General features: G+C 36.0%; 1 protein-coding gene and 1 pseudogene across 5 annotated transcripts in view; one reads left to right on the top strand and one right to left on the bottom strand.

Annotated features, from left to right (window-relative positions):
* KCNMB4 (potassium calcium-activated channel subfamily M regulatory beta subunit 4) overlaps window positions 1-27,649 on the bottom strand; it is a 204,511-nt gene that overhangs the window by 31,058 nt on the left and 145,804 nt on the right. The gene's annotated exons all lie outside the window — the stretch shown is intronic.
* On the top strand, window positions 16,993-18,798 carry LOC127539015 (myosin light polypeptide 6-like; annotated as a pseudogene).

Below are 27,649 nucleotides of genomic sequence, written 5' to 3'. Positions count from 1 at the left end.
GACGTGGCCCTCTTCAACAATGAGATGAACCAAATCAATTCCAATAGAGCAGTAATGAATTGAACCAGCTACACCCAGCAAAAGAACTCTGGGAGATGACTATGATCCACTACATAGAATTCCCAATCCATTTTTGTTCCTTTTGATTTTTTTACTCATTTTTTTACTCATTTTGTTAAAGCCTGTAGGGTCTGTTTTCAGAGCCAGGAGGTTACCAGCTTCCTCTGCAGAGCAGTGATAGGTGTATGGATGGGTAGCTGTCCTGCCAGCCAGCTACAAAAAGCAGGGAGGTACTGGAGTGCTCTGGGAAAGATTTCCCCACCTGGAAGTAATTCAGGCCTGCAGGGCCAGGCTGGGGAAGTGCCCTGCAAAGAACCCCCACTGTGTGGGATAACAACTGCCCTGGAGCTAGATACTGAGCAGTGAGAGTTTCACTACCCCAAACCAAATCCCTCCCTGGGGCTGGCAGCTGAGCAGTGAATGGCCCTACAGGGACAATAGAACTTCCCCAGCAGACTGTGCTTCCTGGAGCAGAGACACTTCCCTATAGGACCCTATAGGGTCCCTATAGGTAAAAAAAAATCAAAAGGATGATTGGTAGTTTCTATACAGAAAGAGAGCAGCTTTTCAACCCTGAAGAGACTAATAGCAGGCAGTCTCCAGACAATTGTTCGACCCCAATACAAAAGGTTCTCCTAGGAGAGACTATTAAAAACCTTAAAAGAGAACTAGAAGAAAAATGGGGAAAGGAAAGAGAAGCTATGCAAGAGAGCAACAACTTCGGGAAATGTGAATTGGAAAAGGTAAAAACTCCCAAGAAGTGCAGGGAAACAGAATTTGTGAATTGGAAAAAAGAAAATAACGCAGTAAAAAAATAATAATAATAATAATGAAATGGAAAAAAATTCCATAGAGCAAAACAACTCATGTAAAAACTCAATTGGACATATACAAATAGAAGTAAAAAAAAGCTAATGAAGAAAATAACTCACTAAAAATCAGAACTGAACAAACAGAAATGACTGATTCATTGAGACATCAAGAATCAGTCAAGCAAAACCAAAAAAAAAAAGAAAGATTGGGAAAAAATGTCAAATATTTACTTGGAAAAACAACAGACCTGGAAAATAGATCTAGGAGAGATAACCTGAGGATCATCGGATTACCAGAAAATTATGATGAAAAAAAGAGTCTAGATACTATTTCACAGGAAATCATCAAAGAGAACTGCCCAGAAGTAATAGAACCAGAAGGGAAAATAGGTGTTGAAAGAATTCATGCAACACCTTCTGAAAAAGACCCTAAAATAAAGAGTCCGAGGAATATTGTGGCCAAATTTCAGAATTTTCAGATTAAAGAAAAACTATTACAAGCAGCCAGGAAAAAACAATTCAAATACCGAGGTGCCACAATAAGGGTCACGTGAGATCTGGCCGCCTCCACATTACAGGATCGAAGGGCCTAGAATCTGATATTCCAAAAGGCAAAAGAACTTGGAATGCAGCCAAGAATAAACTACCCAGCTAAGGTGAGCATTTTTTCCATGGAAGAAGATGGACATTTAATGAAATAGAGGAATTCCATTTGTTTCTAAGGAAAAAGCCAGAGTTAAACAAAAAATTTGATCTCCAACAACAGGACTCAAGAGAAGTAGAAAAAGATAAAAAGAACTCTTGAGAACTGTATTTCTGTTGTGGATATACATAAAAACCACATATATAATTTGATTTTACTGATGTAACATAAAAAAGGGAAGTAGAAATGGAAAGGGGATAGTGTCAGAAAAAGGGAAAAGGGGAGATAAAAAGAGGGAAACTACAGGCAAAGATGAGGCAAAGGAAACCTATCATATCTGAGGGAACTTAGAGAGGGGGAGGAACATTGTGCGAATCTTACTCTCATCAGAGTTGGCTCAAAGAGGAAATAATTGACATATTTGTTTTATAAAGAATCTTCTCTCACCTCATTAAAAAGTGGGAGAGGAAAAGGGAAAAGGAAAAAGAGTAATAAGGGAAGAGTACAAGAAAGGGGGAGGAATTCAAAGGGAGGGGGAAGGATCCTAAAGAGGGAGAGCAGCGTGACGCAAGTGGGACCAATAAGTTTAATACTAGGGAAGGGGGAAAGGGGGAGCAAGAAAAAGAAAAGCATAATCTGGGGATATTAGGATGGCAGGAAATACAGAATTAGTCATTTTAACCATAAATGTGAATGGGATGAACTCTCCCATAAAGAGGAGGCAGATAGCAGATTGGATCAAAAGTCAGAACCCTACAATATGTAGTTTACGGGAAACACATTTAAAACAGGGAGATACATACAGAGTAAAGGTAAAAGGATGGAGCAGAATCTTTTATGCTTCAGGTGAAGAAATAGACAGCAAAACTATAATAGTGGGAGATCTCAATCTTGTACTCTCAGAATTAGATAAATCAAACCATAAAATAAATAAGAAAGAAGTCAAAGAGGTAAATAGAATACTAGAAAAGTTAGATATGATAGCTCTCTGGAGAAAACTACCAGAAAGGAGTACACTTTCTTCTCAGTGGAAGTAGAATGGAACCTATACAAAAACTGAACATATATTAGGACATAAAAACCTCAAACTCAAATGCAGTAAGGCAGAAATAGTAAATGCATCCTTTTCAGACCATGATGCAATGAAAATTACATTCAATAAAAAGCCAGGGGAAAATAGACCAAAAAATAACTGGAAAGTAAATAATCTCATACTAAAGAATGATTGGATGAAACAGCAAATCATAGTCATAATTAATAACTTCACCCAAGAAAACGATCATAATGAGACATCATACCAAAATGTGTGGGATGCAGCCAAAGTGGTAATAAGGGGAAATTTCATATCTCTAGAGGCCTACTTGCATAAAATAGAGAAAGAGAATAAATTGGGCTTGCAACTAAAAATGCTAGAAAAGGAACAAATTAAAAACCTCCAGTCAAACACTAAACTTGAAATTCTAAAAATAAAAGGAGTGATCAATAAAATTGAAAGTAAAAAAACTATTGAATTAATAAAACTAAGAGCTGGTTCTATGAAAAAAACAACAAAATAGACAAACCCTTAGTAAATCTGATTTAAAAAAGGAAAGAGGAAAATCAAATTGTTAGTCTTAAAAATGAAAAGGGAGAACTCGCCACTAATGAAAAGGAAATTAGAGCAATTATGAGGAGTTACTTTGCCCAACTTTATGCCAATAAATTTGACAACTTAAATCAAATGGAAGAATACCTTCAAAAATATAGCTTGCTCAGATTAACAGAGGAAGAAATAAATAGACTAAACAGTCCCATTTTAGAAAAAGAAACCAAACAAGCTATTAACCAACTCCCTAAGAAAAAATCCCCAGGACCAGATGGAGTTACATGTGAATTCTACCAAATATTTAAAGAACAATTAACTCCAATGCTAAATAAACTATTTGAAAAAATAGGGATTGAAGGAGTCCTACCAAACTCCTTTTACGATACAGACATGGCATAGATACCTAAACCAGGTAGGTTGAAAACAGAAAGAAAATTATAGACCAATCTCCCTAATGAATATTGATGCTAAAATCTTAAATATGATATTAGCAAAAAGACTACAGAAAATCATCCCCAGGATAATATACCATGACCAAGTAGGATTTATACCAGGAATGCAGGGCTGGTTCAATATTAGGAAAACTATCAGCATAATTGACTATATCAATAACCAAATTAACAAAAACCATATGATCATCTCAATAGATGCAGGAAAAGCATTTGATAAAATCCAACATCCATTCCTAATAAAAACACTTGAGAGGATAGGAATAAATGGACTTTTCCTTAAAATAGTCAGGAGCATATATTTAAAACCATCAGTAAGCATCATATGCAATGGGGAAAAACTGGAACCTTTCCCAGTAAGATCTGGAGTGAAGCAAGGTTGCCCACTATCACTATTATTATTCAATATTGTATTAGAAACACTAGCCTCTGCAATAAGAGTCAAGAAAGAGATTAAAGGAATTAGAGTAGGTAATGAGGAAACCAAACTATCACTCTTTGCAGATGATATAATGGTATACTTAGAGAACCCCATAGATTCTACTAAAAAGCTATTAGAAATAATTCATAACATTAGCAAAGTTACAGGATACAAAATAAATTCACATAAATCCTCAGCATTTTTATACATCACCAACAAAATCCAACAGCAAGAGATATAAAGAGAAATTCCATTCAAAATGACTGTTGATAGCATAAAATATTTGGGAATCTATCTACCAAAAGAAAGTCAGGAATTATATGAGCAAAATTACAAAAAACTTTCCACACAAATAAAGTCAGATTTAAATAACTGAAAAAACATTAAGTGCTCTGGGATAAACCGAGTGAATATAATAAAGATTACAATACTCCCTAAACTAACCTATTATTTAGTGCTATGCCAATCAGACTCCCAAGAAAATATTTTAATGATCTAGAAAAAATAACAACAAAGTTCATATGGAAAAACAAAAGGTCAAGAATCTCAAGGGAATTAATGAAAAAAAAATCAAATGAAAGTGGCCTAGCTGTACCTGATCTAAAATTATATTATAAAGCAGCAGTCACCAAAACCATTTGGTATTGGCTAAGAAATAGATTAGTTGATCAGTGGAAAAGGTTAGGTTCACAAGACAGAATAGTCAACTCTAGCAATCTAGTGTTTGACAAACCCAAAGATCCTAACTTTTGGGATAGGAATTCATTACTTGACAAAAACTGCTGGGAAAACTTGAAATTAGTATGGCAAAATTAGGCATGGACCTACTCTTAACACCATATACCAAGATAAAATCAAAATGGGTTCAAGATTTAGGCATAAAGAAAGAGATTATAAATAAATTAGATGAACATAGGATAGTTTACCTCTCAGACTTGTGGAGGAGAAAGAAATTTATAACAAAGATGAATTAGAGATCATTATTGATCACAAAATAGAAATTTTTGATTATATCAAATTAAAAAGCCTTTGTACAAACAAAACTAATGCAAACAAAATTAGAAGGGAAGCAACAAACTGGGAAAACATTTTCACAGTTAAAGGTTCTGATAAAGGCCTCATTTCCAAAATATAGAGAGAATTGACTATAATTTATAAGAAATCAAGCCATTCTCCCATTGATAAATGGTCAAAGGATACACACAGACAATTTTCAGATGATGAAATTGAAACTATTTCCACTCATATGAAAGAGTGTTCCAAATCACTATTGATCAGAGGAATGCAAATTAAGACAACTCTGAGTTACCACTACACTCCTGTCAGATTGGCTAAGATGACAGGAAAAAATAATGATGAATGTTGGAGAGGATGCGGGAAAACGGGGACACTGATGCATTGTTGGTGGAGTTGTGAACAAATCCAACCATTCTGGAGAGCAATCTGGAATTATGCCCAAAAAGTTATAAAACTGTGCATACCCTTTGATCCAGCAGTGTTTCTATTGGGCTTATACCCCAAAGAGATACTAAAAAAGGGAAGGGGACCTGTATGTGCCAAAATGTTTGTAGCAGCCCTGTTTGTAGTGGCTAGAAACTGGAAAATGAATGGATGCCCATCAATTGGAGAATGGCTGGGTAAATTGTGGTATATGAATGTTATGGAATATTATTGCTCTGTAAGGAATGACCAGCAGGATGAATACAGAGAGGCTTGGAGAGACCTACATGGACTGATGCTAAGTGAGATGAGCAGAACCAGGAGATCATTATACACTTCGACAACGATATTGTATGAGGATGTATTCTGATGGAAGTGGATTTCTCTGACAAAGAGACTTAACTGAATTTCATTGGAGAAATGATGGACAGAAACAGCTACACCCAAAGAAGGAATACTGGGAAATGAATGTGAACTATTTGCATTTTTGATTCTCTTCCCGAGTTATTTTTACCTTCTGAATCCAATTTTCCCTGTGCAACAAGAGAACTGTTCAGTTCTGCAAATATGTATTGTATCTAGGATATACTGCAACATATTTAACATATATAGGACTGCTTGCCATCCTGGGGGGGGGGGGAGAAGGGAGGGAGGGGAAAAAACGAAACATAAGTGATTGCAAGGGATAATGTCGTGTAAAAATTATCCTGGCATGGATTCTGTCAATACAAAGTTATTATTAAATAAAATAAAATTAAAAAAAAAATGATACTGTATGAGGATGTGTTCTGATGGAAATGTATTTCTTTGACAAAGAGAAGATCTAATTCAGTTTCAATTGATCAATGCTGACAGAAGCAGCTACACCCAAAGAAAAAACACTGGGAAATGAATGTAAACTGTTAGCATTTTTATTTTTCTTCCCAGGTTATTGTTACTTTCTGAATCCAATTTTTCCTGTGCAACAAGAGAACTGTTTGGTTCTGCACACATATATTATATCTAAGATATACTGCGACATATTTAACATGTATAGGACTGCCTACCATCTAGGGAAGGGGGGTGGAGGGAGGGAGGGGAAAAGTCGGAACAGAAGTGAGTGCAAGGGGTAATGTTGTAAAAAAATTACCCAGGCATGGGTTCTGTCAATAAAAAGTTATAAATTATTTTTTAAAATTAAAAAAAAAAAAAAAGAACTTGTTATACTCTAAGGAGTTACACTGACCCAAACCAGCTATGGTCAGTGACAAAGTATAAGACTTTTTGAGGGGAATGTAATACAATCTATTTGCTATTCAAATAGTGAAGTGACTGATTGTAACTTTGATTGTAATCCAGCCTAATTACTATTTGGATAGTAAATATGACCAATTGTAACCAATCCTGACTGTAAATATGACCAATCTAAACCTTGAAGGGAGAGATAAAGAACAGAATTACCAGTATAAAGTTTGCTTCCTGGAAGTACTCTGTTTATCTCATCTATGAGTACATCCGCTTCTCATAAGAATCTCTGAATAAAGGATCCTTCTCTCACTCTAAAGAGTACTGGTTGTAACACTACTCCTGGACTAGCTTGCAACTGGGGAAGCAGTAGACAGCAGTAGCTCTTCCTAGGCTTACTGCCCAATCCTGCTGAGTTCCACAGAGTCCTTTGATAACACAAGTGATCTTGGGAAAAACATTTAACCTATCTAAGCTTAAGGTTCCTTATTTGTTTTTTTTTTTTTTTTGTTTTTGGTTTTTTTTTTTGTTTGTTTGTTTGTTTGGCTTTTTTAAAGGTTTTTTTAAGGTTCCTTATTTGTACAGTGAGTTGGATAAAACAGCTTCTGAGGTTCCTTCAAACTAAATCAGGTACAGGACAGTTATTTTGTTCTGTAACCACAAAAACAATTTATTGAAACAAAGAATTCAATCTATCCATCGATGGATACTTTAAACATTAAATAATAACCCTAAGCTCCAATTTATGTTATATTAGGAAGTAAAGACTTCCAGTAGAGAGGTGGGACTACTGAACAGATCTTTCACAATTATTTTAGATTTATATTGGTAGCAACTGAATGTCAATATATTCTGGGAGATTGTGTACTTTATAAATATAAGATGTACTGTTATATATTCCTTATTTCTCTTATTATAAGTACACCATTATAGGGATATTATATATAGCTACATTCTCCTTCCTTATCTCCTTCCTTCCTTTTCTCCCTTTCTCCCTCTCTCTCCCTTCTTCCTTCCTTCTTTCCTTCCTTCCTTCCTTCCTTCCTTCCTTCCTTCCTTCCTTCCTTCCTTCCTTCCTTCCTTCCTTCCTTTCTTTCTTCTATCCCACCCTCTCTCACTTCCTTTTTCCTTCTCTCTCCTTTCCTTCCTCCCTCTCTCCCTTTCTGCCCTCCTTTTTTACCTTCTTCCTTCTTTCCTCTTTCCCTCCTTTCCTCCTTTTGAAGTGGGTTGTGGTCCCTTTAAGAAACTATTTTCTATTGATCTGTGATTCCTTTCAGATTCTCAGCCCCTCCTGGATGAGGCATGTCCTCCCCAGACAAGTTGTCTTTCCAGGAGGCCAGAACCTTTGATTCAATTACAAATCCTGGTCAAAAAGCATCTCTTTGAATTCCAATAGGAGATCTGGGCTCTCCCAGCCCTAAATCTGAGCCAATTTGGGTTGTCCCAACCCCCATTAAGATACCCAATATAATAAGCTTCCATCAACTAAAGTCTTTGCAGATGGATCTTGGCAGCTCCTTTTGCATTCTCAGTGCAAAACTCCATTTTCCATAGATCTGTCCACTGGAATATTCTTTTCCAGGTCCACCCTCTCTTTACTCTCACCTATTTCCCTAACCAGACTTTATGCCTCTCTGTCAGGGCCTCTCTAACCTTACTCCCCAATACCTATAATAAACCTCTTTTATCAATCTAGGTTTTTGGGTCTGTAAATTCGTTTACAGAGAACTTCTTGTGCCACCATAAGGGAGTCCCCAAAACTTCCTACCCTTGTGCCAAATCCCAAGGGATAGCAGAGGAGCCAAACCTCTCCATTTGGTTCCCTGAACCTAGAACTTGCCATTATACCATATCATTTAATTCCCTGACCACCAGAAACCCTAATCTTATTTTGGTTCGCTAAATCTAAATTTTATCATTTCCCTCCCTTCCCTTTTTCCTTCTCTCTCCTTTCCTTCCTTCCTTCCTTCCTTCCTTCCTTCCTTCCTTCCTTCCTTCCTTCCTTCCTTCCTTCCTTCCTTCCTTCCTTCCTTCCTTCCTTCCTTCCTTCTTTCCTTCCTTCTTTCCTTCCTTCCTTCCTTCCTTCCTTCCTTCCTTCCTTCCTTCCTTCCTTCCTTCCTTCCTTCCTTCCTTCCTTCCTTCTTTCCTTCCTTCCTTCCTTCCTTCCTTCCTTCCTTCCTTCCTTTTCTCCCTTTCTCCCTCTCTCTAACTAGGGTATTATACTCTTACTTACAGATGCATTTAAAAACTTTTTTTTTCTCTTTTGTACCTTGAATCCTCCCAAAATATCTTGAGATTTACTGGCTAAATTTCTTTTTTTAAGGATCAGGTTTTAAACTAAACCCAATCTGATTCTAATTAGCCACTAATAAACCCTAGGCTAAGCCCCATTTAGTCATTATATGGGTTCTGATTGATTCAGATTGACTGTAAATAGCAATCATTTCTACTTTGGCTACAAATACAGAGGGTCTTCCCCTGCCACATCCATCCATTCATTTATTTATTTAGATATTTTTTTGGACTAGGTGAAAATGGAAATTCCTTGCCTCAGATACTACCTAGCCTTAATCACAGAATGCATAGGGCTTCAATCAAACTGAGATCAGTAGAAAACTTTAGCTTAAAAAGACCTTGGCCTGACTGGGGGGCAGAGCCAAGATGGCAGAGCAGGCCCACACGACTCTCTAAGCTCCTCTCATTACCCTCATAACCAACTATTTAATCCAGCCTCAAAAATAACTCTTCACTGCTTAAATTCGTGAAGATAAGAAGCACTACAACTTACCACCCAATCCGGAAGCTCGCCAGGAAAGGTTTGTCCTGAGGGGCCAGGAACAGACTAGCACAGGCAGCGAGAGGCTAGCGTCCTGAGCAGACCAGGGGCGGGAGTGATCTCTGTGGCTAGAGAAGTTATAGGGACCACTCTGCTATAGGCTAACTGCTCTGCCTTGATTACAAAGCAGTAAACTGGCAGAGAAGTTAAACCCTGGAACAGAGGGTCCTCGAAAAAAACGCCAGAACCTAACGAGATCTGGCTGTAACCCCTCAAACCTGGAAGTGACTCAGGCAGACTTTACCGCAGCCCTGTGGCCACATCCGGCAGTTCAGGGCTTTTGCGGGGGCAGTTACTAATCTGCACGGCAGGGGGGCACAGCCTGGGCAGCCTCTAATCGGCAGAGTGGGGGGCTCGGCCTGGGGCAATAGAACCTTCCCAGCTGACTGTGCTTCCCGGGCAGATACTTCCAGTCCCAGCAAATCCATTCACTGCTCAGCTGCTAATACCCATAGCCCCAGGGCAGGATTTGGCTTGGGAAGTGAAACTCTCACTGCTAAGTGTCTAGCCACAGGGCAGTCGTTATCTCACACAGCTGAGGTTCTTTGAAAGGCACTTTCCCAGCCCGGCCCTGCAGGCCTGAGTTACTATCAGGTGGGGAACTCTTTCCCAGAGCACTCCAGTACCTTGCTGCTTTTTGTAGCAGGTCGGCAGGACAGCTATCTTTCCATATACCTTTCACTGTTCTGCAGAGGAAGCTAGTAACCTCCTGGCTCTGAAGGCAGACCTTACAGGCTTTAACAAAATGAGTTAAAAAATCAAAAGAACGATTGATAGTTTCTACACAGAAAGAGAACAGGTTTTCAACCCTGAAGAGACTAATAGCAGACAGTCTCCAGACGATTGTTGGTCTCCAATACAAAAGGCTCTCCTAGAAGAGACTATTAAAAACCTTAAAAGAGAGCTAGAAGAGAAATGGGGAAAGACACATAACTCACTAAAAGAAAAATTTGATAAAGTGGAAAAAGAAAACAACTTCCTGAAATGTGAATTGGAAAAGATAAAAAACTCCCAAGAAATGCAGGGAAACAGTTTGCGAATTGGAAAAAGAAAATAACTCACTAAAAAAAAAAAAAAAAAAAAAAAAAAAAAAAAAAAAATTAGTGAAATGGAAAAAAATTCCATAGAGCAAAACAACTCAATTGGACATATACAAAAAGAAGTAAAAAAAAGCTAATGAAGAAAATAACTCACTAAAAATTAGAACTGAACAAATAGAAATGACTGATTCATTGAGACATCAAGAATCAGTCAAGCAAAACCAAAAAAATGAAAGATTGGAAAAAAATGTCAAATATTTACTTGGAAAAACAACAGACCTGGAAAATAGATCTAGGAGAGATAACCTGAGGATCATCGGACTACCAGAAAATTATGATGAAAAAAAGAGCCTAGATACTATTTTACAGGAAATCATCAAAGAGAACTGCCCAGAAGTAATAGAACCAGAAGGGAAAATAGGCGTTGAAAGAATTCATCGAACACCTTCTGAAAAAGACCCTAAAATAAAGACTCCGAGGAATATTGTGGCCAAACTTCAGAATTTCCAGACTAAAGAAAAAATTTTACAAGCAGCCAGGAAAAAACAGTTCAAATGCCGAGATGCCACAATAAGGGTCATGCAAGATCTGGCTGCCTCAACATTAAAGGATCGAAGGGCCTGGAATCAGATATTCCGAAAGGCAAAAGAACTTGGAATGCAGCCAAGAATAAACTATCCAGCTAAGCTGAGTATTTTTTTCCACGGAAGAAGATGGACATTTAATGAAATAGAGGAATTCCATCTGTTTCTAAGGAAAAAACCAGACTTAAACAAAAAATTTGATCTTCAACAACAGGAATCAAGAGAAGTAGAAAAAGGTAAAAGGAACTCTTGAGAACTGTATTTCTGTTGTGAATATACATAAAAACCATATGTATAATTTGATTTTACCAATATAACATAAAAAAGGGAAGTAGAAATGGAAAGGGGATAGTGTCAGAAAAAGGGAAGAAGGGAGATAAAAAGAGGGAAACTACATGCGACAATGAGGCAAAGGAAACCTATCATATATGAGGGAACTTAGAGAGGGGGAGGAACATTGTGTGAATCCTACTCTCATCAGAGTTGGCTCAAAGAGGAAACAATTGACATATTTGTTTTACAGAGATTCTTCTCTCACTTCATTAAAAAGTGGGAGAGGAAAAGGGAGAAGGAAAAAGAGTAATAAGGGAAGGGTACAAGAAAGGGGAAGGGATTCAAAGGGAGGAGGGAGGGATACTAAAGAGGGAGAGCTGCACGACGTTAGTGGGACCAATAGGGAAGAAGGGAAGGAGGGCAAGAAAAAGAAAAGTATAATCTGGGGATATTAGGATGGCAGGAAATGCAGAATTGGTTATTTTAACCGCAAATGTGAATGGGATGAACTCTCCCATAAAGAGGAGGCGGATAGCAGACTGGATCAAAAGTCAGAACCCTACAATCTGTTGTTTACAGGAAACACATTTAAAACAGGGAGATACATACGGACTAAAGGTAAAAGGCTGGAGCAGAATCTATTATGCTTCAGGTGAAGTCAAAAAAGCAGGGGTAGCCATCCTTATCTCAGATCAAGCAAAAGCAAAGATTGATCTAATTAAAAGAGATAAGGAAGGAAACTATATCTTGCTTAAGGGTACTATAGACAATGAAGCAATATCAGTATTAAACATATATGCACCAAGTGGTATAGCATCTAACTTCCTTAAAGAGAAGTTAAGAGAGTTGCAAGAAGAAATAGAAAGCAAAACTATAATAGTGGGAGATCTCAATCTTGCACTCTCAGATTTAGATAGGTCAAACCACAAAACAAATAAGAAAGAAATTAAAGAGGTAAATAGAATATTAGAAAAATTAGGTATGATAGATCTCTGCAGAAAACTGAATGGTGACAGAAAGGAGTATACTTTCTTCTCAGCAGTTCATGGAACCTACACAAAAATTGACCATATATTAGGACATAAAGACCTCAAAATTAAATGCAGGAAGGCAGAAATAGTAAATGCTTTCTTTTCAGATCACAATGCAATAAAAACTACATTCAACAAAAAGTTAGGTGTAAATAGACCAAAAAGTAATTGGAAACTAAATAATCTCATCTTAAAGAATGATTGGGTGAAACAGCAAATTATAGACACAATTAATAATTTCACTCAAGATAATGACAACAATAAGACATCATATCAAAATTTATGGGATGCAGCCAAAGCAGTAATAAGGGGAAATTTTATATCCTTAGAGGCTTACTTGAATAAAATAGAAAAAGAGAAGATCAATGAATTGGGCCTGCAACTTAAAAAGTTAGAAAAAGACCAAATTAAAAACCCCCAATCAATTACTAAACTTGAAATTCTAAAATTAAAAGGAGAAATTAATAATATAGAAAGTAAAAAAAAACTATTGAACTAATAAATAAAACTAAGAGTTGGTTTTATGAAAAAACCAATAAAATTGATAAACCTTTGGTAAATCTGATTAGAAAAAGGAGAGAGGGAAATCAAATTGGCAGTCTTAAAAATGAAAAAGGAGAACTTACCACTGATGAAGAGGAAATTAAAGAAATAATAAGGGGTTACTTTGCCCAACTTTATGCCAATAAATTTGATAACCTAAGCGAAATGGATGACTACCTCCAAAAATATAGGCTTCCCAGATTATCAGAGGAGGAAGTAAATTGCTTAAGTAGTCCCATTTCAGAAAAAGAAATAGAACAAGCTATTAATCAACTCCCTAAAAAAAAACATCCCCAGGACCAGATGGATTTACATGTGAATTCTACCAAACATTCAAAGAACAATTAGCCCCAATGCTTTATAAACTATTTGAAAAAATAGGGAATGAAGGAGTCCTACCAAACTCCTTTTATGACACAGACATGGTACTGATACCTAAACCAGGTAGGTTGAAAACAGAGAAAGAAAATTATAGACCAATCTCCCTAATGAATATTGATGCTAAAATCTTAAATAAGATATTAGCAAAAAGACTACAGAAAATCATCCCCAGGATAATACACCATGATCAAGTAGGATTTATACCAGGAATGCAGGGCTGGTTCAATATTAGGAAAACTATCAATATAATTGGCCATATTAATAATCAAATTAACAAAAACCATATGATCATCTCAATAGATGCAGAAAAAGCATTTGATAAAATCCAACATCCATTCCTATTAAAAACTCTTGAGAGTATAGGAATAAATGGATTTTTCCTTAAAATAATCAGTAGCATCTATTTAAAACCAGCAGTAAGCATCATATGTAACGGAGACAAACTGCAACCATTCCCAATAAGATCAGGAGTAAAACAAGGTTGCCCACTATCACCGTTACTATTTAATATTGTATTAGAAATGCTAGCTTTGGCAATAAGAGTTGAGAAAGAGATTAAAGGAATAAGAATAGGCAATGAGGAAACCAAATTATCACTCTTTGCTGATGATATGATGGTATACTTAGAGAACCCCAGAGATTCTACCAAAAACTTATTAGAAACAATCTACACCTTCAGCAAAGTTGCAGGATATAAAATAAACCCACATAAGTCATCAGCATTCTTATATATCACTAACAAAACCCAACAGTTAGAGTTACAAAAAGAAATTCCATTTAAAGTAACTACTGATTGTATAAAATATTTAGGAACCTATCTGCCAAGGGAAAATCAGAAACTTTATGAGCAAAACTACAAAACACTTTCCACACAAATTAAGTCTGATCTAACCAACTGGAAAAATATTAAATGCTCTTGGATTGGGCGAGCAAATATAATAAAGATGACAATACTACCTAAATTAATCTATTTATTTAGCGCTATACCAATCAGACTCCCAAAAAACTACTTTGATGAATTAGAAAAAATAACAACAAAGTTCATATGGAAAAACAAAAGGTCAAGAATTTCAAGGGAATTAATGAAAAAAAAAATCAAATGAAAGTGGCCTAGCTGTACCAGATCTAAAATTATATTATAAAGCAGCAGTTACTAAAACCATCTGGTATTGGCTAAGAAATAGACTAGTTGATCAATGGAATAGGTTAGGTTCAAAGGACAAAACAGCCAATAAATTTAATAATACAGTGTTTGACAAACCCAAAGACACCAGTTTCTAGGATAAGAATGCATTATTTAACAAAAATTGCTGGGAAAATTGGAAATCAGTATGGCAGAAACTAGGCATGGACCCACACTTAACACCGTACACCAAGATAAGGTCAAAATGGGTTCATGACCTAGGCATAAAGAATGAGATTATAAATAAATTGGAAGAGCATAGGATAGTTTACCTCACAGACCTGTGGAAGAGGGAGGAATTTATGACCAAAGAAGAACTAGAGATCACTATTGACCACAACATAGAAAATTTTGATTATATCAAATTGAAAAGTTTTTGTACAAACAAAACAAATGCAGACAAGATTAGAAGGGAAACAATAAACTGGGAAAACATTTTTACAATCAAAGGTTCTGATAAAGGCCTCATTTTCAAAATATAAGAGAATTGACTCTAATCTATAAGAAATCAAACCATTCTCCAATAACAAATGGTCAAAAGATATGAACAGACAATTCTCAGATGAAGAAATTGAAACTATTTATAGACATATGAAAATATGCTCCAAATCATTATTAATCAGAGAAATGCAAATTAAGACAACTCTGAGATACCACTACACACCTGTCAGCTTGGCTAGAATGACAGGGAAAGATAATGGGGAATGTTGGAGGGGATGTGGGAAAACAGGGACACTGATACATTATTGGTGTAATTGTGAACACATCCAGCCATTCTGGAGAGCAATTTGGAACTATGCTCAAAAAGTTATCAAACTGTGCATACCCTTTGAACCAGCAATGTTTCTACTGGGCTTATACCCCAAAGAGATACTAAAGAAAGGAAAGGAACCTGTATGTGCCAAAATGTTTGTGGCAGCCCTGTTTGTAGTGGCTAGAAGCTGGAAAATGAAAGGATGCCCATCAATTGGAGAATGGTTGAGTAAATTGTGATATATGAATGTTATGGAATATTATTGTTCTGTAAGAAATGACCAGCAGGATGAATACAGAGAGGACTGGCGAGACTTACGTGAACTGATGCTAAGTGAAATGAGCAGAACCAGGAGATCATTATATACCTCAACAACGACACTGTTTGAGGACGTATTCTGATGGAAGTGGATCTCTTCGATAAAGAGAGCTTTAATTGATCAAAGATGGACAGAAGCAGCTACACCCAGAGAAAGAACACTGGGAAATGAATATAAACTGCTTGCATTTTTGTTTTTCTTCCTGGATTATTTATACCTTCTGAATTCAATTCTCCCTGTGCAACTAGAAAACTGTTTGGTTCTGCACACATATATTGTATCTAGGATATACTGTAACCCATTCAACATGTAAAGGACTGCTTGCCATCTGGGGGAAGGGGTGGAGGGAGGGAGGGGAAAAATCGGAACAGAAGTGAATGCAAGGGATAATGCTGTAAAAAATTATCCTGGCGTGCGTTCTATCAATAAAAAGTTATTAAAAAATAAAAATAAAAAATAAAAAAGACCTTGGCCTCTCTCATCCAGGGCTATCTCCACTTTTCTTGATCAATATCTTGCCACTGTACTTGGATGGCCCTGGAGGGAAAAGTGAGGCAGGTGACCTTGCACAACCCACCCTCACTAAGTTTCCTCTTTTGTATATCATGATATTATCTAATGTCATGGCCCTCTTCTCAAGAATGAAGGACAAATAACAACAAACAATATAGCTGCCAAAAATACCTCTTTCTGAGCAATCAGCACCCATTTCAAGGAAACTAGCCCTCTCAAGCTTACAATATAGCTGTCAAGGTTAGAAATATCTTCCTCAAGGTTAGGGTTCAGTCCCCTGTTCTCAGAGAAATACAAAGCAAATAAAGAAGCTCCAGTCTTAAAACACAGTCTGAGGCTTACTTAAGTAAGCACAAGTATTTAAAGTCATGGGTCTGTAATTTCTACCTACATTTGCTATTTGGGGAGGAGAAAGAAGAGAGCTATCTCCTCCCCAACCTTGCTGGAAATCCTAAACAACAGAAATCTAAGTATAACGTCAGTGAGAAAGGAAGAGAGAAATGGAACATTTGTCTTCTTCTTTAAAGTTCACCAAGTGAACTTTCTGGCTCAGTCACTAATCACTTTCAGCACAGCCACCTTTCCATACTGACCCCTAGTCCTAAACATACCCCCCTCCTCACACACACACACCAACCCCCTGTTTCCAAGTCACAGGGAAAAAGAGATCAACCAGTGTCTCTGGTGACATATATCCTTCAGCAAGGGTCCAAAGTACATGTCACCAGAATTGGCCCAAGACCAAATCAAACTACAACAAAAGTGGTCTGAGCTCACCATGTTATAGGCATAAACATTCTTTTCCTTTAAAACTACAAATTGGGAGCCATTACATAGCGCAGCAACAGCAGCAACAGCAGCAGAGGTGGCAGCGGCAGGAGCACCAGGCAGCACGACCAAGATGTGTGACTTCAACGAAAGATCAGACATCAGAGTTCAAGGAGACTTTCCAGCTGTTTGACCAAACAGGGGATGGAAAGATCTTATACAGCCAGTGTGGAGATGTGATGCAAACCCTGGGCCAGAATCCTATCCATGCTGAGGTACTTAAGATCTTAGGGAATCCCAAGAGTAATGAGATGAATGTGGAGGTGCTAGACTTTGAACGTTTTCTGCCAATGCTGCAAACTATAGCAAAGAATAAAGACCAGGGCACATATGAGGACTATGTAGAAGGACTTCAGTGTTTGACAAGGAAGGGAATGCTATAATCATGGGAGCTGAGATCCAGCACATCCTCATCACCCTGGATGAGAAGATGACAGAAGAAGTGGCAGTGTTGGTGGCAGGGCATAAGGACAGCAACAGTTGTGGCAACTATGAACAGCTGGTCCAGATGTTGCTGAATAGCTGAAAACAAACCTTTCCACAAAGAACCTCCTAACTTGCTCAGTATGAAAATCACCCTCTTGTCCCTGAAGCAACTAACTACATTTTCAGGGTTACCAAAATCTTTACTTCCAACCCCCACCATATGTTGTCTTTGGTCTCTGCTTTCATCAAATAAACTTGCTATCTGCTCCTGACCAAAAAAAAACCCAAAACAAAAAAAAAAAAAACCTACAAATGCATTTTTTCTTTATCTACTTAGTTTCCCATTATTTATATAAAACTTTTTAAATCACATATTAATATAACTTTTAATTCTAATACAATTTTGTATTTTGCTTTTCTTAAGGAATCACATTCTGACTATATATAAAACTTTGATCTACACATTCTTTTCACTTTTTTGCTCTAAATTGTATAACTTTTTTTCCCATTTCCTTTTTTTTTTTTTTTTTTTTTGCTTTGGCCTTAGCCATCAGATTCTAAATTATTTGAAGATTATAATTTATTATCAAATATTTGAATGTCTATATCACACTATAGCCATCTCATAAGTGCCTTTATATTTTATATTTATTTTGCCCAAAAGTTATAATACATTATGTACCAAATCACAATTTTGTCTTTCCTTATAATAAACATCCTTCATATATATTTTATATCTTAGCCTATTATCGGGATAAAATTCTGTAATTTGAGGATATACAATTTTATATTCTTACAATTTATAATACAATAATATATATATATATTTTTTCATAAACTTGAAGGTCATTTCTGTGTTATTGTCAGTCATTGGTCAATAAGGGGGAAGTATCAGAATATACAGTGAAGAGCCTGAAAATTCTCCAAATATATTGAGAAGGGACAAAATCTGCTGAAACTAATTTTTCCTCTGAATTTACCACTAGGAAATGTTCTCAGGAATTAAACATTTTAATGCATAACATTAATACCAGGGAATTTTTTTTCTCTTGTCCAAGCCATAACCACAGAACTATTAATTTTTTTTAAATACCAAATGATATTTTGCACATTTTATCTTGCTTTAGACCGTAATAGAGCTATATATGATTACATGGGATAGTTCCCCTTTGGAGTGTTTGAAAACAAGCTAGAGAGGATATTTATAGAACATGGGACCAATTTGGAGAATTGGGAATAATGATTCCATATAAATTGACTCTGGCACAAATAACATCAATTACTTCGAAAGACAAACATGGTGACATTTTGTTAACTATGAAAAGGACCTTAGAAATCATTTAATCCAACCCTTCATTTTATAGATGAGGAAACCAAGGCAGTCAGAAGTTAAATGACTTGCCCCAAAGTCATAGCACAGCTAAGTTGTATTAGACAAAATATTGGGCCTGAAGTTAGGAAGACTTGAGATCCCCTTGGATACTTACTAGCTGTGTGACCATGGAAAAATCATTTAACCTCTGTTTGCTTCAACTATAAAATGAGGCTGATAACAGTGTTATTTTGAGGAATATGTGATATTTGTAAAATATTTAGTCTGGTGTCTGGCATAAAGTAAGTACAATATAAATACTAACTAAAATTATTTTCATTTATTTAGCAAAGCTGGGATCTGAATCTTTGACTTTTAATATCAAATCCAACACTTTTACTACTCTATCATGCATTAGGAATGATTATTCAGTAAAATCCTATCTGAAGACAAGGGAATAAAGCAGGTGCTCATGTAAGACCCTCTTAAGATTCTTGGAGTCACACTTGTGTCCCTCTCATTACCCAGGTATAGGGAATCATAAAGATGAGCATAAAGGTGTAAACACTTATATGTGAAGTCATTTAACAAATCATTAAAGTCATCATTGGCTATTATTTGCCAAAGCTGTCTATTCTCCATATTAAAAGGAAACAGAGAGCAAACAGGAGCTATATCACATACTTGCCATGTGTGTGTGAAAAACTGTTTTCAAAAAGAAAATGACAAGCATACTGATGTACCCAAAATCAGTATGAGTGGAGGTACTACCGAATGACGATAAACTAAGACTGACAAGAGCCTCTGTCAGGGATTGGAAATCAAGGAAAGGAAGTAAGGAATCCCCCAACTGTCAATAATAATGTTCACACCTCCAACAATATATGGCATATCTCATAGATTCAAAATTTAGCCTAAAAAAGACTGGAAACATATTTTCTATTGACTTTGAAAAGAAATCAAGATTGTAGGTAACCCCCAATCATGAAACAGCAGCAAAGGAGGAAGAGAGATGGTAAGCTCACTCATAGCCCAAACTTAAAATGCCTTCACAAAAGGAAACATTCTCAGCTGTTTCACTGAGTTGTCTAAAATCAGTTTCTTTCCTGGGGTCATGCACAGTTCAGGATATGTGCATAGAGAGAACTCAGTAAATAGTAGTGACATAATGATAATCTATTAAAAGAAACAGTGATTAGGAACATAAGCATTAGGGCTCATGTTCGGCCAAGATTATTGTGTATTGATATTATTTGTTTGGTGATGAGTCAGATAAGTCAGATTTGTAGAATTTGGATTCTGTTGGGTAATCAGTGCTTGGGCTTTGTAAAGACTAAACAAGGAAACAGCATAATAACAGATAGGGTAGAGATGCCTATAATAGTAGGGCAGATGAAAGGGGCAAACGGATTTTTGTTCATTTTTTCTCTCAAGGGAATGGAATTTCTGGGAGTTTGAGGATTTCTTCTGGAGGATAAATATAGGTTATTTCAATACCAATGAGTTGGAGTTGGAATAAACAGAAAATGTTGATGATGATTAGACCGGCAACGTGAAATCAAGGTGATGTTTCTGATTGAGGCATACGCTTTGTGGAGATGTTAAACTCCATTAATACTTAAGTATTATATTGATTTCTCAAAAATGTTTGCATTATATGCGACCAGTTTTCAAAATATTTTTGGGTTGATATTTCTAGTACAATGGGCATGACGCTGTGGTTGGAGCCACAAATTTCTGAACATTGACCATAGTAAACCCCAGGGCGAGTTGCCACGTGGCTGTGAAAACCTGTTTCCAAGAGGAAAATGACAAGCATACTGATGTACCCGAAATCAGTATGAGTGGAGGTACTAAACTAATATAGATTCCTACTTAAGAAACTTTGAAACAGATTCAGTTGATTTTTCTCCCCAAAGATCATATTTATTTGTTTGACATAGTTACTTCCATCACAGGAATAGTCGATCTGCCTAAATACCCACGTGTTATTTGCATGTAATTTGCATTTATCTGCATGGATTATATTATCTGCTTTTAAGAGATCTTCAAGGAAAACTGGGATTATAATTGCTAGTCTTCAAGTCATTGTTATATTTCTATTTATTTTCCTAATACTGTTTTATTTTTCCAAATACATTATAGTTTTCAACTTTATTTTACAAAACTTTATGTTCTGAAATTTTCTCCCTTCCTCCATTATCTTCCCCATCCCCAAGATTGCAAGCAATATATTTGCTTTCTACTAATTGCCTCTGCAAAAGATGTATTGCCATATTAGATAAATTGCTGACTCCTAAACACAAAAGATTTGTGCTTGCGTTCTGCCCCCATTCATACTAGCCAGGTGACCTTAAAGTTACATCTCAGTGATTTAGGTAACTAAAACTATAATTTCAAGAAAAGATGAAGACCTACTAAAACTATAATTTGAAGAGAAGATGAAGACTTGCTTTATTAGAGGAAATCTCCTCCTCTAGTGGATTTCCTTAAACCAATGAAATTGTAGGTCCTGTTCCTATCTCTTTCTCCTCATCTGCTTATTTGATAGTGAATAAATGATATAAGTAACATGTTCAAGTTTCAGTCTGATTTAGATTGTAATATAAGATTTTATTCATGACAAGTAATAAACCTCTTTTCTATTTTCTAAAACCTGCATAAGATGAGATTCCATAATTAGCCCAGAGTTGATGAGCCCTCACTGGCAGGAAATGATTCTTACATGTATGTGTGTGTGTGTGTGTGTGTGTGTGTGTGTGTGTGTGTGTGTGTGTGTATGTGTGTGTGTGTATGATGCTTTAGAGGGAGTACATTTTTTTCACTGTTACATAAAGTCCTCATCAGAATTCTCAAACAGAACTAGAATTTTGTAATCTTAGAATTTTTTTTTTTAATTTTGAAAACAATGTGTCCCTGGAGTCAAGAGGACTTGAGTTCAAATCCAGCCTTAGACACTTGATACTTACTAGCTGTATGATCTTGGGCAAGTCACTTAACCCCAATTGCTTTGCCCACTCCACCCCCAAAAAAAAGGAAAAGAAAAGAAAAAATAAAACTATGTGTCTTATCACATTAGCAAGGAAAAATAGCTAACACAATCTTGAACTACTTTAAGAGGATGAATTTCCCTGGGTGAGGATGAAGCAATTTCTCTGTTCCCTGTACAATCTAGGTGATTATGTTCAGTTCTGAACAATATAGCTAAAGAAAGACATTGATCAGATGGTGTGAATCCTGGAAAACATCTAGGCTGGTTAAAACTATATCATGAGGGTCAGTCAATGGAATTAGGCAGAAGCCTGGAGTTTCTTAGCCTGGAAAAGAGAAGACTTGGAAAGGGACATGAAAGCTGTGTCAAGTACTTAAAGGGTTGTCACATGAAGGAGAGATTAGACTTGGATATAAGTCCAGAGATAAATCGGCATGATAGATGAAATGTGCAGGGAAACAAATTGAGCCTGGTTATCAGGACAAATTGCCACTTAGATGGGAGATAGGTAGTCTCCTTCTCCTTGGGTACCTTCACACAGGAAGGCTGAAAAAGTGACCACTTGTTGGACCTATCATAGTAGGGATTCTTTTAGGGAATGGGATGGGTCACTTAACTTCTATAAAATAGGGGGAAAAAAACAAAACAAAACAAACCTGGGATTTTGAGATTACATTTAACAAACTAATCATACTAGATTTAAATGTAAACTGATTACCTCAGAGAAATTTTAAATTTCTTTTTTTTTTTTTTAAATAACTTTTTATTGATAGAACCCATGCCAGGGTAATTTTTTACAGCATTATCCCTTGCATTCTTCTATTCCGATTTTTCCCCTCCCTCCCTCCACCCCCTCCCTTGCTTAGATGGCAAGCAGTCCTTTACAGGTTGAATAGGTTACAGTATATCCTAGATACAATATATGTGTGCAGAACCGAACAGTTTTCTTGTTGCACAGGGAGAATTGAATTCAGAAGGTATAAATAACCCGGGAAGAAAAACAAAAATGCAAGCAGTTTATATTCATTTCCCAGTGTTCTTTCTCTGGGTGTAGCTGCTTCTGTCCATCTTTGATCAATTAAAGCTCTCTTTATTGAAGAGATCTACTTCCATCAGGATACATCCTCAAACAGTATCGTTGTTGAGGTATGTAATGATCTCCTGGTTTTGCTTGTTTCACTTAGCATCAGTTCATGTAAGTCTCGCCAGTCCTCTCTGTATTCATCCTGCTGGTCATTTCTTACAGAACAATAATATTCCATAACATTCATATACCACAATTTACTCAACCATTCTCCAATTGATGGGCATCCATTCATTTTCCAGCTTCTAGCCACTACAAAGAGGGCTGCCACAAACATTTTGGCACATACAGGTCCCTTTCCTTTCTTTAGTATCTCTTTGGGGTATAAGCCCAGTAGAAACATTGCTGGTTCAAAGGGTATGCACAGTTTGATAACTTTTTGAGCATAGTTCCAAATTGCTCTCCAGAATGGCTGGATGTGCTCACAATTCCACCAACAATGTATCAGTGTCCCTGTTTTCCCACATCCCCTCCAACATTCCACATTATCTTTCCCTGTCATTCTAGCCAATTTGACAGGTGTGTAGTGGTATCTCAGAGTTGTCTTAATTTGCAAGAAATTTTAAATTTCACTAGTGTGGATGTTTACTTCACTTCTACAATGCTACAGATGTAAATTTAAAGACTTAGAGAGTTACTTAGAGCCCAGCTTCTTTAATTGAGGCTTCCACCTCATAAAGGGTTTTACAACTTATGTGGGGTTGCAAAATTAATCATCAGTAAATGTTTTATTGAATGCATGTTTTATATACTTATATATGTAGGATCATGTAAAAATTTCTCAGGCAAAAGGAGGTCACGAGTAGAAAAAGTTTAAGAAGCCCTCACTTAGAGTGCTAAGATTACTGACCAGTCATATAGTAAATGTTAGGATTTAAATCCAGGTCTTCCTGACTTACCATACTGTTTCCCAATTGAGGAAACTATTAACTAAAAATAAATATGCATGAATACCAGAAATCGAAAAGAGCAGTTAAGTGGTATGGTTAAAAAAAAAAAAAAAAAGCAGTGCTCCTAAAATCATGAAGACCTGAGTTCAAATCCAACTTCAGACACTTATTAGCTGTGTGGCTCTGGACAAGTCACTTAACCCTATTTACCTCTATAAAATGGGAATAATAATAGAATCTATCTCCCAAGATTTATGTAAGGATAAAGTGAGATTACATTTGCAAAACATACTGCATACCTTTAAGTGCTATCTATATAAATTTAAGCTATTATTATTATGGCAAAATTTAGCTTTAATAAAAACCACAACAAAATATTTATGCAAAGAAAGTAAAAAAGATAGACAAGATTTATACCATAGAAGTCCTAGAAACATAAAATCTTCCTGGTCTAGAAAAGAAGACTTTTTTATTTTAAAAACTTTTTTTCACAAATAAAACTTATAAAGATAAAATTTTAAATAAAACAGTATGATGGGAAAAATGTATATCAAATATTACTGATAGATGTCTGACTTTAAAATAAGTATGTAACTAACAAAAACATATAATATCAAGTGCCATTCTCCAAAACATAAATGATCAGAGATCATGAACAGTTTTCAAAAGAAGTATAATCTATAAGTCATGGAGTCCTTGAAATAGCTAATTTTAGATGAAGTAAAAAGTAAAACAACTCTAAAATTTCATTTACACTAAATTGGCAAAGATAACAAAAGATGGGGCTATAAGAAGTCAGAATAAGACTGATGTACAATAGTAATGTAATCACTTGGGATATGAATTTAGAATTATGCATGTAATTGAACTTATCACATTCTTTGACTAAGCATTCACATAAATCACAAGGAAATGAAAGAAACAAAGGTCCAATGTCTACCAAACTATTCGTGTCAGTTAGTCTTTGAGAAGTGGAAATAAAGTGGGTGCTCTGAAACTGGGGAATGCCTAAAAAAAAAAAAAATCATATATAAGTGAAAACATGAGGAATTCAGAGAAACATAAGATTTGTATGAAACTACAAAGAGAAAAACAATATACAATAACCCCAGCAATGTAAATGAAAAAGATCACTAAAAGAAATTTCAGCTGTCAATACAAGAAAACTAATGAAGTTCTCAGAAAATAAATAATGAAATATATTATAATTCTATCAGTAAAGAGATAGAGAACTACTAGACCAAACTATGGCATATATTACTGTATGTGGTAGTTTTATCAGATGATTTTGCTTAATGATTTTTAGCAAAATAGAATTTCAATCTGGCAATAGTTGGGTGGGAAGTCAAAATGACAATAATTTAAAGACAAAAGGCACAAATAAAATTTTACTCTTCCTATATGCTTGTAACATTCCTATTGTTTAATTGATTCTCTATAACTCCTTTTTGGGAAACCAGGTATAAGGTCAGAAAGTAAGAAGAGGGTATGGGAGGTATATGTTGCTTGCACAAGAAGCTAAAGTAATTTCATTAAAAATAGTTTTTATATAGAACACAAGCCCTGAAATCTGGAGGACCCGAATTCAAATATGGCTTCAGACACTTAACACTTCCTAGCTATGTGACTATGGGCAAGTCACTTGACTCCAATTGCCTCAACCAGAAAAAAAAATGCATTTTACACATGCATATATATGTATGTATATATATATGTATATATTTACATATATACATACACACACACACACACACACACACACACACACATATATATATATATTGCTCCCAAGGAGGAGATATATGAATATTAGCCTCATAAATTATGTTGTACACTATTATGTAGATGATTCTCTATTTTAAAAATCTGTGCAAGAGAAGCATCAAATTAATCTCACGATTTTGCCCCCATATCAGAAACTTTTGCATGTATGTCACAGACTCCTGGACATCTGCTGAAGCATATAGAACTCTTCTTAGGAAAAAAAAATTCAAATGCATAAAATATATGGAATATACTTTAACATATTTAACATGTATTTGTCTACCTGCCATCTGGGGGAGGGAGTGGAGGGGAAGGAGAAGAAAAATTGGAACAGAAGGTTTTGCAAGGGTCAGTGCTGAAAAATTACCCATCTTGTAAATAAAAAGCTTTATTAAAAAAAATAAAATATGTGGAATTTTAGAGGTTGAAGCAACTTCAGAGATTATGAGTTTAAAGCTGCAAGTGATCTAGAGTCATTCAAGCTGACTCCCTCATTTTAAGATAAGGAAACCAAACTTCAGTCATGTTGTTAACTTGCTCAAAATCCTATAGATGGCAAAAGCAGAATATAAACACAGGATCTTTGATTCTAAATTTTGTGCTTCCCCCTCTACTTTGTCTCTTTCATTGCCACCATCAGCTCTCCTTTAAAGTTTATTCTTTACAGATCCCTGTTGCTGTCACCTGTGAACTCCCAGATCATACTCCTTTTTCATAACTCATACCCTACCTTTGTCTTCAAATAAATATGTCCCAGAATTTCTAACTATGAATCTGGGTACTTTCTTAATGTAACATAAAATGAAATACATACTGCTTCTGATGAGATTAGGGTTCCTGGTGGTCAGGGAGTTAAATGATGAGGTTAGTGGCAGGATCAGGGTTCAGGAAATCACATGAAGAGGTTTGATTTCCCCTAAATCCCCTTGGGATTCAGCACATGGGTAAGGAGCTTTGGGAACCCCCCTTCTGGTGGCGCAGAGGTCCTCCATAAAGGAATTTATGAACCCAAAGAGCTAGACTGATAAAAAGAAGTTTATTATTGGCATTAGAAAGTCAGCCTTTGCTATACATAAATAGAAAGGCTGAATTTCTTAGTAGCAAGGTCCCTACAGAGAAGTAAAGTCTCTAGTAGAGAGATCCTGACAGAGAGGTATAAAGTCTTTTTAGGGAAATAGGTGAGGGAGATAAAGAGAGGGTAGCACTGAAAGAGAATATCATTCTAGCGGACAGAGGCTGCTATGCCAGGGATGGCATATTAGGTCCTCTGCAAGAAGAAGATTTAAGGCTCTTTTATAATAGAAGCCTTTGCTATAAACCCAGACCTGTTCCTCCTCCAGATGGAGGCTGGTGGAATTTGAGCTGGAATTGAATAGAATTGAATGAGTCTCTTTAATTCAATGGGGTTGGAAGTTCAAGACTCAACTAGCCCCACCTAGATAACAGAATAAAGCTGTTTATCTTGTTTCCTTAGTGCAAGGTCCCACAGACATAGGATTCAAGAATTTCTCCTTCAAGAAGTTTTAGAGAGTTTCGGGGTCCCTTCTTCACTTCAAAGTATGGCTTCTGGAAAGCCTTAGTAGAATACCATAAATAATTTTTATTTGTCCTTAATGTTTCGGAAGATCTTGCTACTATGAAAAAAATTAGCTTTAAGTATGTGATAGTAATCACCAAACCAATCTCTGTAACATTCTTCTAATTTTGACAGGGAGCCAGTACTAGCCCCAATTTTAAAGAAGGTTAAATTGAGGTGAGAGCTGTCCAATAATTAGTGCAAGGTCATTCACTTAGTTAGGGAGAGAGCTATGGATAGAAGCAAAATCTCTTGACACCCAGCCTTATATTTCACACCAGACTGAACTACCTCCATGACCTACTTGTTTTGTAGAGCTTTTCTCCTGAATTCCCTTAGGGGTTTGCTTAATGACTATGCAAAACAATCTCAAAGGGAAAAAAAAAACCTAAATATCAAATTTTTATTTTATGGAACTTATTTAAAAAGCTGTTAAAATCCTAGTTAAGAAGAAAACACTTCTCTCAATCCCCTCAATACTCAGGAGAGAAAAAAATACATGTGGGCATTACATTGAAAATATGATTGCTTTGTATTTTAAATCTAATTTAGTCTCTGGAATATAATATGGCACACTATAGTGGACAAAAAAGTTAAAATTCTATTTAAAACATAGAATTTGTTTAGTCTATTCTAATATATTCTAATATTAGTCTATTCTGTTATAATCTCAATACTATATCAAT

Source organism: Antechinus flavipes, chromosome 5 (assembly GCF_016432865.1).
Source record: "Antechinus flavipes isolate AdamAnt ecotype Samford, QLD, Australia chromosome 5, AdamAnt_v2, whole genome shotgun sequence".
Lineage (NCBI taxonomy): Eukaryota > Metazoa > Chordata > Mammalia > Dasyuromorphia > Dasyuridae > Antechinus > Antechinus flavipes.
This window is presented reverse-complemented; position numbering and strand designations above follow the sequence as displayed.